At 50.1% G+C, this 12,534-nt stretch overlaps 1 protein-coding gene and 1 long non-coding RNA gene across 2 annotated transcripts in view; one reads left to right on the top strand and one right to left on the bottom strand.

Moving 5' to 3' along the window:
• Positions 1-12,534, top strand: part of KAZN (kazrin, periplakin interacting protein) — a 225,809-nt gene that overhangs the window by 109,741 nt on the left and 103,534 nt on the right. The window lies entirely within an intron of this gene.
• Positions 1-12,534, bottom strand: part of LOC308061230 — a 73,846-nt gene that overhangs the window by 53,970 nt on the left and 7,342 nt on the right. Inside the window, exon 2 of the long non-coding RNA XR_013927125.1 lies at positions 1-12,534. This exon is cut by the window's left edge and continues 24,941 nt beyond it. This is a non-coding gene — a long non-coding RNA (uncharacterized lncRNA).

Raw genomic sequence — 12,534 nt, 5'->3', positions numbered from 1 at the left:
GGTGCCCTCCTGGCTGCATGAGAGCAGGCACAGCATCTCACCACTGTGCTCTGCTTCATCCTTCCCTGACCTGAGCTGCTCACAACATCTTGCTTTTAACAGGCAAGAGGCCCTCGCAGCAGCTCGGTGGTGAAGTCGGGTGGCCGTAGTCCATTAGCAGCTGCCTGAGAGCTGAGCTCTGCCTCCCAGAGTGGCAGATCCTTCGGATCGGTCATTTTTATTAGTCTGAGGTTTGACTTGGGAGCGTCGTTGAGCACAAAAATGGACTTTTTTTTCCTTGGGTTGAAAGTGTGGATGGAATTTCAAGCAGGTGAGGAAGGAAGCTATGAAAGATCTCGCTGTTATTCACCTTTATTGGGCAACACGCATGATGTAAAAGGGAGAGGAGGAAAATGCATCACTGGTAATTGAGACAAGCTGCATGGAGAGAGAAACCCACTGAGGCCAATAGAGGTTCATGTGCTCACCTGGATTCAAAAAGCACATAAAAAACCACCACCAGAAGAACCAAATTAAAAATAGTAAAATGGAGGGGAGGGATTCACACAGCTTGTCTTAGAAAATTAGCATGGCAGTAAGATACCTGAGCGAGCAAGCGCAATGTCTGGTGCATTTAACAGTAGCTTCGTGGAGGAGCTCATGGATCTCAAGGGCAGCAGTGCCTGCAGGAGATAGCCTCCTGGATCCACCGAGCGGAGTTACGAGGGGAATCACAATTAGCAACTGCAAAGCTGGCTCTGGAAATCCTACATTTCCTTCCTCACCCCTCCAGCCCAGCCCTAGAAGAAGAGGGAACAAGTCCACTTCTCCGTAGTCCCGGGGGTCAGCTCACACTGGGGCAATCTTGTCTTTCTGGGCTGGGGTGCCCATCATGCAAAGCCCCCCATTTCTCTCTTTTTTTTTACCCGCCCCCTAGGATAGGAGTGCACACATGCGGCTCAAGCCAGATGAGAGCAAGGTGTTAATGCAGTGCCTGTGTGCAAAACACACCCGCGCGTGCCGTGTGTGCAAGCCAGGAGGAAGCTGGGAAGCAATTTTATTTTCCCTTTATCTCCACCTCCTCCTGCTCCCCCATTCCCTAATTGAAATCTTCTGCTGCAGGAGATGCGGAGGCAGTGTGGGGGAGGTGGGGAGAGATGTTTTTCAATAATACACCTATTGAAGGCTTCATGTGTTCTGCCTAATCCTTTGTTTGCCCTTGTTCTGTATCAACTCGGCGAACACAAGCTATCAGTTTAATTAATGGGGAACAGGTAGTAGGAACAAGCAGTAGCAATGCAGAGCGCTGCTGGAGCTTCCCCTCTCGCTCTGATCCGATCACTCCCAACTGTCACTCCAGGCTGGAGCTGTAGTTTGAACTTTGGAGAAGGTATTGAGGGACGAGATAACACATAGGGCTGCTATCTGATGTTGCTTTTCATTTCCAGTGCGAAGCTGTTTGCGCTGGGAAGCTGTGGCTTGGGCACGGTTGGGGATCTCAGCGTGTGGACGTTGACAATCATTCCCTTCTGCGGTTCCATCTTGCAGGATATACCCCAGGACTACATTGCTGTAATAAAGGCAATGGTACCTGGGAGCCAAGCGAGGTATGGGAGCAGTTCAGATTTTCTCTTTACAGCCCCCTGCTTTTGGAGTGGAGGGAAGAAGCGGGCGAAGGGGGAGATGAATCCGTGTGCCGTGCTCCTTGTGCCTCCGTGATGGGTAAACAACAGACAGGGGTGCTGGATGCAGTTTGCTTGAGGAAAGGAACTTTCAAAGCCTAGTTTGTGGGGTTTGGCTGTGATAGTCATGCATTAGCCTGTGTCCAGTGTCCCACACTATAATATCTCATCACCTTTAGCCCAAGGTGTGATGCAGAACATCAGAGTGCAGCCTTTAACCAGCCCGGCTGTTTCTCAGCCCCACTTCCCACTAACACAGGTCACTTCTGCTGGTTTGGGATTCCACCTGTCCTTGTAGCAGGTCAAAACAAGTTGCTGCCTTGTCCACCACAACGAACAACCTGTTTTCTCACCTGAAAATGACCTGTAGGTCTCTTCTAAATCCAGTTTTCTCCTTTTAATTGATCCTATAGTTTAAGATCGCTTTGTAAGAAAACTTTTTAGGACTTCAGTTCATAATGATCTTTTTGGAAAAAAAAAAACCCACCCCTTCTGTGCTGTGTAACTTGCCTCTTAGCACTTCTTGACTCTGTGAGCCACGGGAGATTTAATCTAATGGGGCAAAGCGAAGTTCAAACAGTGTCCCTGAATGTGTGTGCGTGTTAGATCTCACCTCTGGAGCTGTTTCTGTTCTCCCAGGTAAGTCATTTGGCCTCTTACATGTTTCTAGAGATGCAGTGCACTCACACAGAAGGCGCGTGAGATTTGCTGATTACAGTAGGCTCACGTGGCTGAAGAAGGGTTTGTATCGTGAGAATCCCACTCTCTCTCAGAAACTGTTAAAATGCCATTAGAGACAGCAGGCAATTAGTGCTCTGCCTCTGAGCTGTTTGGGTGTAGCAGGGTAATTCCTGGTTGCCAGCAGAAGTTAGCAATTCCTTCCCCGTTTCGAGGCTAACTTTCAGCATCTCTTTGTTTCGTGCAGCACGACTTTCCTCTCTGAGTAATGAGAGATGATTTACTGGATGTCGTATCTAAGCCTTGATGAGATCTAAGGTGAACCTTCAATAAATCAAATATTTTTCAAGAGCACAGAGCTACACGCAAAACCAAGTAGCCAAATCACCCCTGGTTGTGCTGCCTGCAAGCTGTTGGCTCCCAGGACGTCAGTCCCCTGGCAGAATTATTTCCACTGTGCAGTAATAAGCGTAGCTGCTGCTTAGATATCCAGGGATGTTAATGAATGATACTAAAGATGATCCGCCCTGGGGTGGTTGTCCCTCCTGGAGGCACTCAGGAGTGACATTTTGTTCCTTAGAGCCTTGCGGTGTGGCTTCGGCATCTGGCTGTTGGGTTTTGGTATCTCCCTTTGCCTGTGAAAGTCCTTATATTCCAGGCACTTCTTGGTCTTCCTGGCATGAACTGAGCAGATTAAATTATTTATGTCTGGGTGACCTTTGAGTAAGATTTGCAGGATCAGGCCTCAAATACCCTATCTCTTCCTTTCCAGCATATCCGTGCTGGAGCAATCTGTGCACGCGATATTGTGGGTGGGTTAACAGGGTGGCACATTAAAATAAAAGATTCATTGTACTGTGTACGTGTCGAAGGATCAGCCTCTTCCTCCGTGTGCTTGTACATACAGATTAGGTGTGCTACAATAAATCAATGTATTCAATTCCCACGGAGTTGCTGGAGGTACCTGAGGACTGCAGGGATAAAGCAGAGGTTTTATCGCTCTTTCATCAGTAAACATTGCAAATGATCGATTAGACAGTGAAATGTTCAGGACAGCTTTTGATTATCGGGTCTTCAGCTTCCTAAGCCTCTCTGAGCTGTGCTGGGGCTGCCGGGGCACTCCAGCCAGGAGCATCCCTTCCCTCATCCGCGCCGCAGGACCCCAAGGCTTTTATCCCTCTTACGAAACGTCTCATCCCTTCAGCATCATCTGTGCCGAGGGTGCGGTGCTGCTCTCATTCCATCCAATATCAGGCACGCTGCAGTTATTGAAATTAAACAACTTTAAAATATCTTAGCAAACAGCACTGATTTGGAATTAATCACAATTTTAATTTGACAGAAAGAGATCCTGCTCTGCTCGCTGTGATTTCTCCTCTCCCCACCCACGCACGGAGCCTGCTGCAGGGTGTCTGAGTGAAATGAGACGTACAGCCTGCCCTGCCTGGTAAAAGCCTATTTAAGTGATCAGCCATAGACTTGGTTGGAATATTAGGTAGTAAAACAGGTTTTCTAGAAAATGAGATTGCCCCTGGCACTGGTAAATCCATTCAAAGATTCAAGGAAGTCGGGTGGATATGGTGACATTTGGGAGGCAATAGATATTTTTCTTTCTTAATAATTCGTATACTGAGGGACTATAAATTAAATAGTTTTCAAATACAGGACCCGATCCTGCTCTTGACATTGTTTTGTGCCTGTTTCAGTCTCACTTATTTCATAGGCTGTAATACCAGGAGAGAAAGCTTGGGTGTAATTTCTGAATTACCATTAAAATCCAAGCGTCTTCCTTGATATCTGGTAGGGTCCATGCACGGGGGAAGTGACCGCCTCTGCTCCACCAAAAACCTGATGTTCTAATGAGGCAGAGGGTAAGCAAATTAATGTTTTACCCAGGTGAGGTGGTGATGAAGACGATGCTTTTGGCCTCGGACATCTCTGGGAAAGGATCCCCCATCCCGGCGGTGCGTTGCCTGGGATAGATGTCTGTCCAAGCTGGCCGGTTTGACAGAACCCTGATTTCTCTGAGTGAAGCAAGATGGGAGATCTGTGCAGTGTGTGGTTTTAGTAAATTAAGCGTCACAAATGCTGCCACCACCCATCCCCCCTCACATATGTTCCCACTTTCCCCAGTATGAAAAAACAAATAGTCTGCAGAGCAAAACTGTTGTGACTCTCGTTGCCTCATCTACCGCTTTAGAAACAAGAAGAGATCTTATGGGTCATGGGGACCAGCTGCATATTGCCGGTCCTGGCTGTACCGAATAGGACCACAACAACGAGAATATGCATGTTCATGCCCAGTCCTTGCTAGATTAGCTTTAAAATATTGTTGTTTTCCAAGAGGAAGAAAAAAAGAAATGAAGTGCTTTTCCCTGGGGCTGCAGCAGCTGTTGGGAGGGTCTTGCTAACTGCTGGCGGCGTTGCTGGAGAGGATGCCTGGGATGAAGGCTTTGGTGCGGGGCTGGCGGAGGTGAGCCCCAGCAGCGGCAGAGGACACAGCAGTGGTGGTGGCCCCGCAGCCCTTGGGCGGTGGCAGGAGGTGAGCCTGGGAAAGGCAGGCTATTTCCATTCCTTTCACCCAACACTTTCTCCGGAATTTCTTGGGAATGAAGGGAGATTTCCCAACGGGGCCGAGCCAGGACGCATGCAGGGAGGAGAGCAACTGGTACATGGGTGGTGGGAGCCGAGCAAAGGAGCCGGGGAGTGAGCGCCTGGGTGTCAGGCTGGATGCAGGAGGAGGGGTAAGAGGCAGCCCGATGCTGCAGCCTTGCGCAGGGGAGCAAGGCGTTGCAGTCAGGGGTTACCCCTGTCTTGCCCACTTGTGAATCGGGAGGAGCTGTGCTGGCCTTAGTGCAGAGCAGACTTGGCATCCCTAATGCTCCGAGGGGGGACTGATGCTGGAGCAAGCCTGGCAGAGCACGTGGCCTGATTTTTGGGAAGTGCTGAAGGTAACTCTGGCTTCGACCAAAATCTGTGGGAGCCGCAGGTGTTTGCATCACTGGGCCTGACAGAGTAAGAAATACAGCCTCCCCGTGCTGCCGGCTTCCAGGAATATTAAGCGGCTGCTGTTAAGCAAACTGTTACAGTGCCGTCCTCGGGGCGCCTGCCAAGTTTCAGCCTGGTGCAATCTGAAAAGTGAAGATAGAGAACCTGGGAAATTGAGATACATAATGGAAGCACTGACAGATGCTTAACCGAAATATTTTCAGGCCCTGATGGCAGGATAATTTTGTATATCTGGCTTTATTTTTAGAGTTTGATTGATAGTCGCGAAGAGGGAAGAGGAAAGCTTGAATCTTTGTTCCGAAGGAGTCTGCAAGACTGAGTTTCCTGTTGTGCTGCGTTACAGTTACTTACAACACGATTCTTGTTTCTGATTAAAATAATTCAATGTGTTTCTGCAGCCGGCGGGAGGCTGGAGCTATTTGTGCAATGTGAAATGTAATAAATGTTTCTGAAGGCAGGGAAAAAATATTTAGCAAATCTAAACTAGAGTCAGGTCCCATCTCTCTTAATTGGACTGAACAAGGCGGTAGATAAGGCTTTGGCTTTTGCAGAGCAGGAATTCCAATTACTCACAGGAAGTTTGCAAATTAAGAAGAAGGAGGCTAACAATGAAAATCATTTCCTTAGGTTTCAAGTTCTGCAGTGTGATGAGCCAGGATTTAGAAATGGTTAAAATGATAAGGAACTGCGTAGTCCTTGCCAGTGCCCGTGCGCTCCAGCGAGCTGTGGCGACAAGCGCTGGGGGAGCGGGATGCCACCCTCTCCCAGCAGCCGACGGCTACTGGTTTGGTGCCTTGTTGAATGAATCCTTGGTCCCGGGGAGGCTTTCAGCAAGGGCCTGTGCAAGCAGAGAGAAATTTCAAAGAAAAAGCCTGCAGGAGTGAGGGGTCAGCCGGTGAAAGCAGGGCTTCCCCCCCTCCCCCCCCCCGCCCCCCCCCACAAACCCACTGTGCGGCACAGTCGGGCGTACGGGGCGACCGCGGCTCCGTGCTGGGGATGGGACTGTGGGAAGGCAAACGCAAGGAGCCTACAGGCAGGGTAACACCCGGGTTATTTCTTATTTTTCCTATAGCACGTTTTCATTCTTTCAGACCTCTCGTCATTCCTGATGCTCAGCTCTGGGTTGTCCCACTTTCCTTACGGCTTGCCCAATGTGCAGCGGCAGAAGTGGGTGGCACAGTTCAAGCCAAGGTCTCCTGCAAGAGAAGCGGGGTGCTTACCTCCAGTGGTGTACCTAAAAGCAGATTTATTTAATTTTTTTATAATGTAAGGACCCACCTCTGCCTGTGGCACGACCAGAAGGGAGGCAGGTAACAGCCTAACGCCCACTCGGGCACTGCGAGGAGGAGATGCCGTTCTCCAAATGTGCTGACACCTCTAGAACCTCCTGACCTCACCTGGATGTCTTGGGCACTTTGATTTTTCCAGGAAAAAAACAAAGGCGTAAGATGTCAGAGGTGACTGCGGCACCAACCTTCTTTCATTAGTACAAGCTCAGCCCAGGAAAAGCCGCTGATCCCACAGAGCCGAGATCCAGCCAGGGAGCTCCTATCGTGGGGGTTTGGCCTGCAACTACATTAATAAAAAGGCTAAACCAAGCCTCAAATATTGTTCCAAGCAGTTAAACACAAGCCATCCTGTTTAAGAAAAAAATAATAATAATAAAAAAATAAAAGAAGAGTATTTAAGTTGAATTGGAATTTGAAATGGAAATAGGGCTATTATAGAAAAGCTACAGTGACGGGATGTCTAAGGAATGTGGATTCCAAGAGCCGAAAGCCCAGGTTAGTCCGTGCGGGTTCCTCTGGCTGCTTGCAGCAGCTTTTCCAAGGCCTGGGATGGTGCGGAGGGATGGAAGCCAGCGGGGGGCGGGGGAGCCGGCAGCCCCCTTCGACCCTCCTTATTGATGGCTCCGTCAAAATCAGCGGGAGGTCATTTTTAGGTATAACGCTTATGCGTAAAGCCCAAGGATAGAAAGATCATGACCAAATTTAATAAAGCTACTAGTGTTTTCAGAGTTGGTTTATTCATTTTCTATTATGTTTTTTATCACCCTCTTATTAGGCAGCGGCTATTCCGTGGCTGCTTTCAATCTCTTTTCCATCAGGTGGCTGCACTGATAATCAATTTTTTGAAGCACAGATCTTTTCTGGGTTTGAATTATTTGGATTTTATTAAATAAATGTGCATTTGTGTAGAATGGAAACTTTGCTCCATATCAGGATCATCTGTCTTGGTGAAATGACTTGTAACAGCTGTTCCATGAAGAAAATCTGATAGAAACACTGGGACTAGATATAAACACAAACATTAGTCACCATGGAAACAAAAGTTACTGCGAGAAGGCTCCAAAAGCTGTGTTTCTATATGTTTCTTATCCTAACTAAATATTCTCATGAGATTTTGCCAGCCACTTCATTTATAGCCATCTAGGAGATGGATGTTCTGCTTGCATGCATACAAATCACCCGGGAGTGGCACCTCCAGATTTAGGGACCGCGGGACCCTGCTCTCGGAATCGATGGGGTTATGGATTCATCCTGACTCCCGGAGGCTGGGGAGGGGCAAAACACCTTTTGAAAACATCAAGGGCAAAGGTGAATTTAGGGACCTGTGGAAGTGGTTCTTTAGGCTGGCGGTTTCACCCCATCGCAGGCTGGGATGCCCAGCTCCGCATCCCACCCCAGCAATCCTGCTGCGAGCACGGTGCAAGGGGTCGGTGCTGCTCTGCCATGTCCTGGGCTCCAACCTGGATCACCGGGGGGGCTTTGCTCCCTCATCTGCCAGCTTGGTGGCTTCTCCATGTGTTTAAAAAACACATATCAATGAAGGAAGGAGGTTCATCCCCTGCCAGGAGGGCTGCAATTAACAACCGGTCCCTCTGCTGACAGAGGAGCTGCATCTCTAGGTGAACCCGGGAGGCTGCTGAAATAGATGGAATTGCTGGATGGAGACTGGCACCTTGCAGCGGCGAGCTGGCGGAGACTGGAGTGCGGTTTGCCAAGGGATGGGAATGATCGCGGTGGGGTAACGCGGCTCTGTCTGAGGGGAGCAGCTTGCTCGGCCGGAGGGGGTGTCAGGGTGCGGGGTGTCAGAGTGCGGGGTGACAGGGCATGGGGTGTCAGGGCACGGGGTATCAGGGGGCAGGGTGTCAGGGCGCGGGGTGTCACGCAGCATCCCTACTCATCCCAGAACCTGCCTGCAAAGCTGCTGCTGCTCCTGCGTGTTCTTGGGCCTTTGGTCTCCTTTTCGCAGGAGTTTGAAGAAAATCCACCGTCACCATAGCAACCGCCGGCTCCGTGGCACGTGTGGCTTCCCACGGCACGCACGGTGCCTGGGTGGCTTCAAAGAGGGGCACGGAGCTCAGCACCCCAGCAGCGGCAGCCGCCATCCTGGCCCACTGGATGCTCCCCCTCCTGCTCCCCCTTCGGCAAAGGTTGGGGTACCCGAGTGAGTGGAGGGGCAGCTTCCCAACCTTAACGCACCTCATGGGCCAAATCCCTGTCCTCACACTCCTGCTATCCCTCCCTGTTTCGCTGGCTCAGGTGAGGCGGGGGAATCATTATTAACGGCTTTAGCACCCACTGTGGCAGATGCCCGTGCACCCCGATTTCATTGCACAGCCCATGAAAAGGTCACCTTCTCCCTTACTATGCGGCTCCTGCAGCTGGCCAGCCCCCGGCCAAGGGCTTTTGCTGCAGCCTCCCCCAGGGTGTTCCCTGGCCCGAGGCACCCAGCAGCATTGCTGAGCCAGGCAGGCGGCTTTCTCGGAGGCTTTTGCACAGTTTCTGCTGCTGTAGTGCCCCAGCGTTTTGCAAATATTTGCTGCGTTCCTGCTGGCGATACCCCACTGTTCCTGCTGGCGATGCCCCACAATTCCTGCTGGCGATACCCCACTATTCCTGCTGGCGATACCCCACTATTCCTGCTGACGATGCCCCACTGTTCCTGCTGGCGATGCCCCACAATTCCTGCTGGCGATGCCCCACTGTTCCTGCTGGCGATGCCCAGCAGGGCTGGGGACACACCGTGGCCGAGCAGCGGGGCAGGCGCCTGGGTGTGAAGGTCTGATCTCACTGCTGACTGACAGCCACTGGCAACAGGCATTTGGCTGGGGATTTTCCTTTGAAAAATAGTGATGTATAATCAAATAAGCCACCAGGCACATCAGTTTGCCAATCAAAAACAAAAGGTAAAATCCAAATATTTTCATTTTTTTTCCACAGTGGCTCCTTTCCATAGAAATCTTGCTGCTAGTTAGGGCAAAGATTTATTTTAAAGGAACAGAGGAGCATAAGCGAGGTGACAGGCTCCCCTTGCGGTCTGGCTCCCATCTGCGGCGATTTGAGGTTGTTTGGAAATGGTGATGGGCCAGCGTTTACCTGCCCAGGGACCCCCAGGTCCCAGCGGCCTCACTGACCCCACCAGCACAGGCGGTGCTGTGGCTTAGCGAAACTTGCTGCCCGCATTCAGGGTCACCAGTACTGGGGGTTAGGAAGGTTAACTGTGGTTAGGGGACGTTTGGGACAGCACTGAGAGCAGCGTGCATTGAGGGCTGGTTGGGGTTTTCTTGTGGTATGCAAAAATGTAGTTTCTTCTATTGTGGGAAATGTGGTTTTTCTCCCCCTGCATCTTTTTTCTTAATTGTTTGTCCTGGTTTTGGCTGGGCTTGTTCTGTCGCTCGTTAACCGTACCTGAACCCCCCTTTTGAATTGAACCCCTCCTCCCCACCCACCTGATGGAGATCCACTGAGCACCCACACTAGTTAGCGGCACGTGAGCTAGCAGACAAACCTGGGAAGAAAAATAATCCCGGGCTGTCTAAATAGCCAGTTCCTGCTGAATCCGGCGAGATTTGGGTATCTAATTCACGCGGTCTCCTCCTCCTCGTTGCAAATCCTGGCCTGGTTGCTCCTGGTAAGTCTATCCCACGCCAGGCTGAACCGTGTTGGCAGGCACTGGGCTCAGCAGAATAAATTATCCGGGCTTGTCAGCTCATTCCCCCCGACTCTTTGCAGTGATTTCATCATTATTGGGGGGGGGGGGGGGGGGGGGGGGGTGTCATGCTTGTGTAACTATATTGGGCTCAGCCTCGGTGGTTATGTCACTGTACCCACAGCAAACATTTTGAATAAAAATTAAATAATCCTACAAAGTCAGACCTTGTTAGCGCTGGCATAGAAGCCGAGCGGCTCCGGCGCGGTGAATGGGGGGTGGGAGGGGGAGGTTTGTGCCATTCAGCCCCTGTAAGGAGCGATTCACCATGTGCGAGCCCAGGGAGATGCCTCCTGCATAACTAAACGGGCTCGCTGTGCTGTCGTGATGGGCGAGGCTGCGGGGAGCCACCGGGACCCCACAGTGGGGACCCCCCGTCGATGTCCCCGTCGATGTCCCCCCCAACATGCAGCCACAGCGGGAGGGGACAGGCTGGGGACCTTGCTCGGTTTGCAAGAGCCTCTGCTTTGCCTCCTCTTTGCATTTACCAGCCCGTGGGACCCCCACGACCCTCCTTTTCAAAACAAATCAACAAAACCAGCAAGGATAATAATAATTAGAATATTATTATTATCAAGGATAATGATGATTAGGAAAAAAATGCCGTCTTCTTCATTTATCTCCCTTTTCTTTTGAGTTTGTGTTAAGCCTCCAGAGGCCAGCCCAGCAAAGCACCACGGTGCCTATTTCGGTGCATCCCTAGGGGCACGTGCCTGCGGAAGGCTTTGAGGTACGACTGCAGGTAATGAGAAACATGCACTGGTAGATCAGGATAGCAGAAAAACACGTGAGAGAAGGGAATTGCTTCCAAGAAGCTGGTTTCATGGTCGTGGCGTGGCCATGCAGGTGCTGGTGACCGGCGTGGTACTGGGGTCTTGCCAGGGGAGCGGGGCTGCCGGGGCTGAGCTACCCAGTGTTTAATCTGGGGTTTTGTCAAGCACAATGGATTCAGGCTGGACGGTAGGCAGCTTCCCCAAATCCAGCATAATTGGGTCTTTAACCTGCTCAAGAGATTCCTGAGCTCGATACCGACACCATCTCCTCCTTTTGATGAGGGTGGTACAGAAAGAAGGAGGAAAAAAAAAAGGCACATGATGTGAATTTATTTGCATCTTCCAACAATCATCCAGTCATTCTGCCCGGGAAATGCGTGTCCTGCTTAATGCCCCTTTATGCCTTTTTTTTTTTTTTTTTATGATGCTGAGAGATTATTTATTTATTTGCAGGTTTATTTTGCAGAGCTGGAAAATGCGAGACAGAAAATGCTTTTTCCGATTTCTTTATTTCATTTTATTATGTTTTATTTTGTAAGCGGCAGATGAGCGGGGGGTTGGCTGAAGGCCCTGGCGGGTGGGAAGCACCAGCTCCCCCAGCCCCAGCTGTGCCGCTGCGGAGAGCCTTTGGAGCGAGTCCCCAGGCCGGCAAAGCAATCACATTTCCTGCGGCAATAAATGGAGCTGAGCGCTTTTATCCTGCCTCTATCAACTGGGTCTGCCCGCTCCGGTGCAGAACGGCACATGCCACAGCCCCCGATGTTGCTCCTGGTCAGGGTCTGAGCCCCGGCTCTTGGACTCCCAAAATTTCAGTATTTACTAAATGAAACTAAAGCCAAGCAATGTCTCAATCCCAGGCGGAAAACTCCACCGTGATGTTTTCCTCTTTTGTATACGTGACATCTGGAAAATGCAGAATTGTTAGGATTTTGAAATAGGTGCCTTATTTCAACTTGGCTGGCTAGGAACGATGCTGTTGCACAGAGTAATTACATAATAAATTTGTTAGAGGAATATAAAACCATAAAAGCAGTGGTAATGGTTTGCAATTTAATAGCTGAATTGTAAATGAATTTTCCTATAGCAGCTTTAATGTAGCAGGCTGCTACAATTAAGGGAACATTCTTTGGGGTGCCTTTAATTTTTTGTTGTTGTTGTGAAGTTCAGTGTCATTAATTCTCTGCTTTAAAGAAACCATATAGTTAACCACTTCAAGACATAAAAGATAACTTGGAGTTCCTCTGCAACCAGCAGAATTCGGTCCTGGAGAGGGTATCTTTATCCCATTTGCACTTGGATTTTCTTATAGTAGCTGCCGCGGAGTCGCACCACGGACTGAGCTTATGACCTTCATTTCCTTTCCCTGATCATCCGTCTCGCTCCCCTGATGTGTGGCATCTTCTCTTTTCTTTATCTAT

This window comes from Falco punctatus (genome assembly GCF_963210335.1).
Source record: "Falco punctatus genome assembly, chromosome: 3".
NCBI classification, from domain to species: domain Eukaryota; kingdom Metazoa; phylum Chordata; class Aves; order Falconiformes; family Falconidae; genus Falco; species Falco punctatus.
The sequence above is the reverse complement of the archived record's forward strand: the minus strand, read 5'-3'. Positions and strand labels throughout refer to the sequence as shown.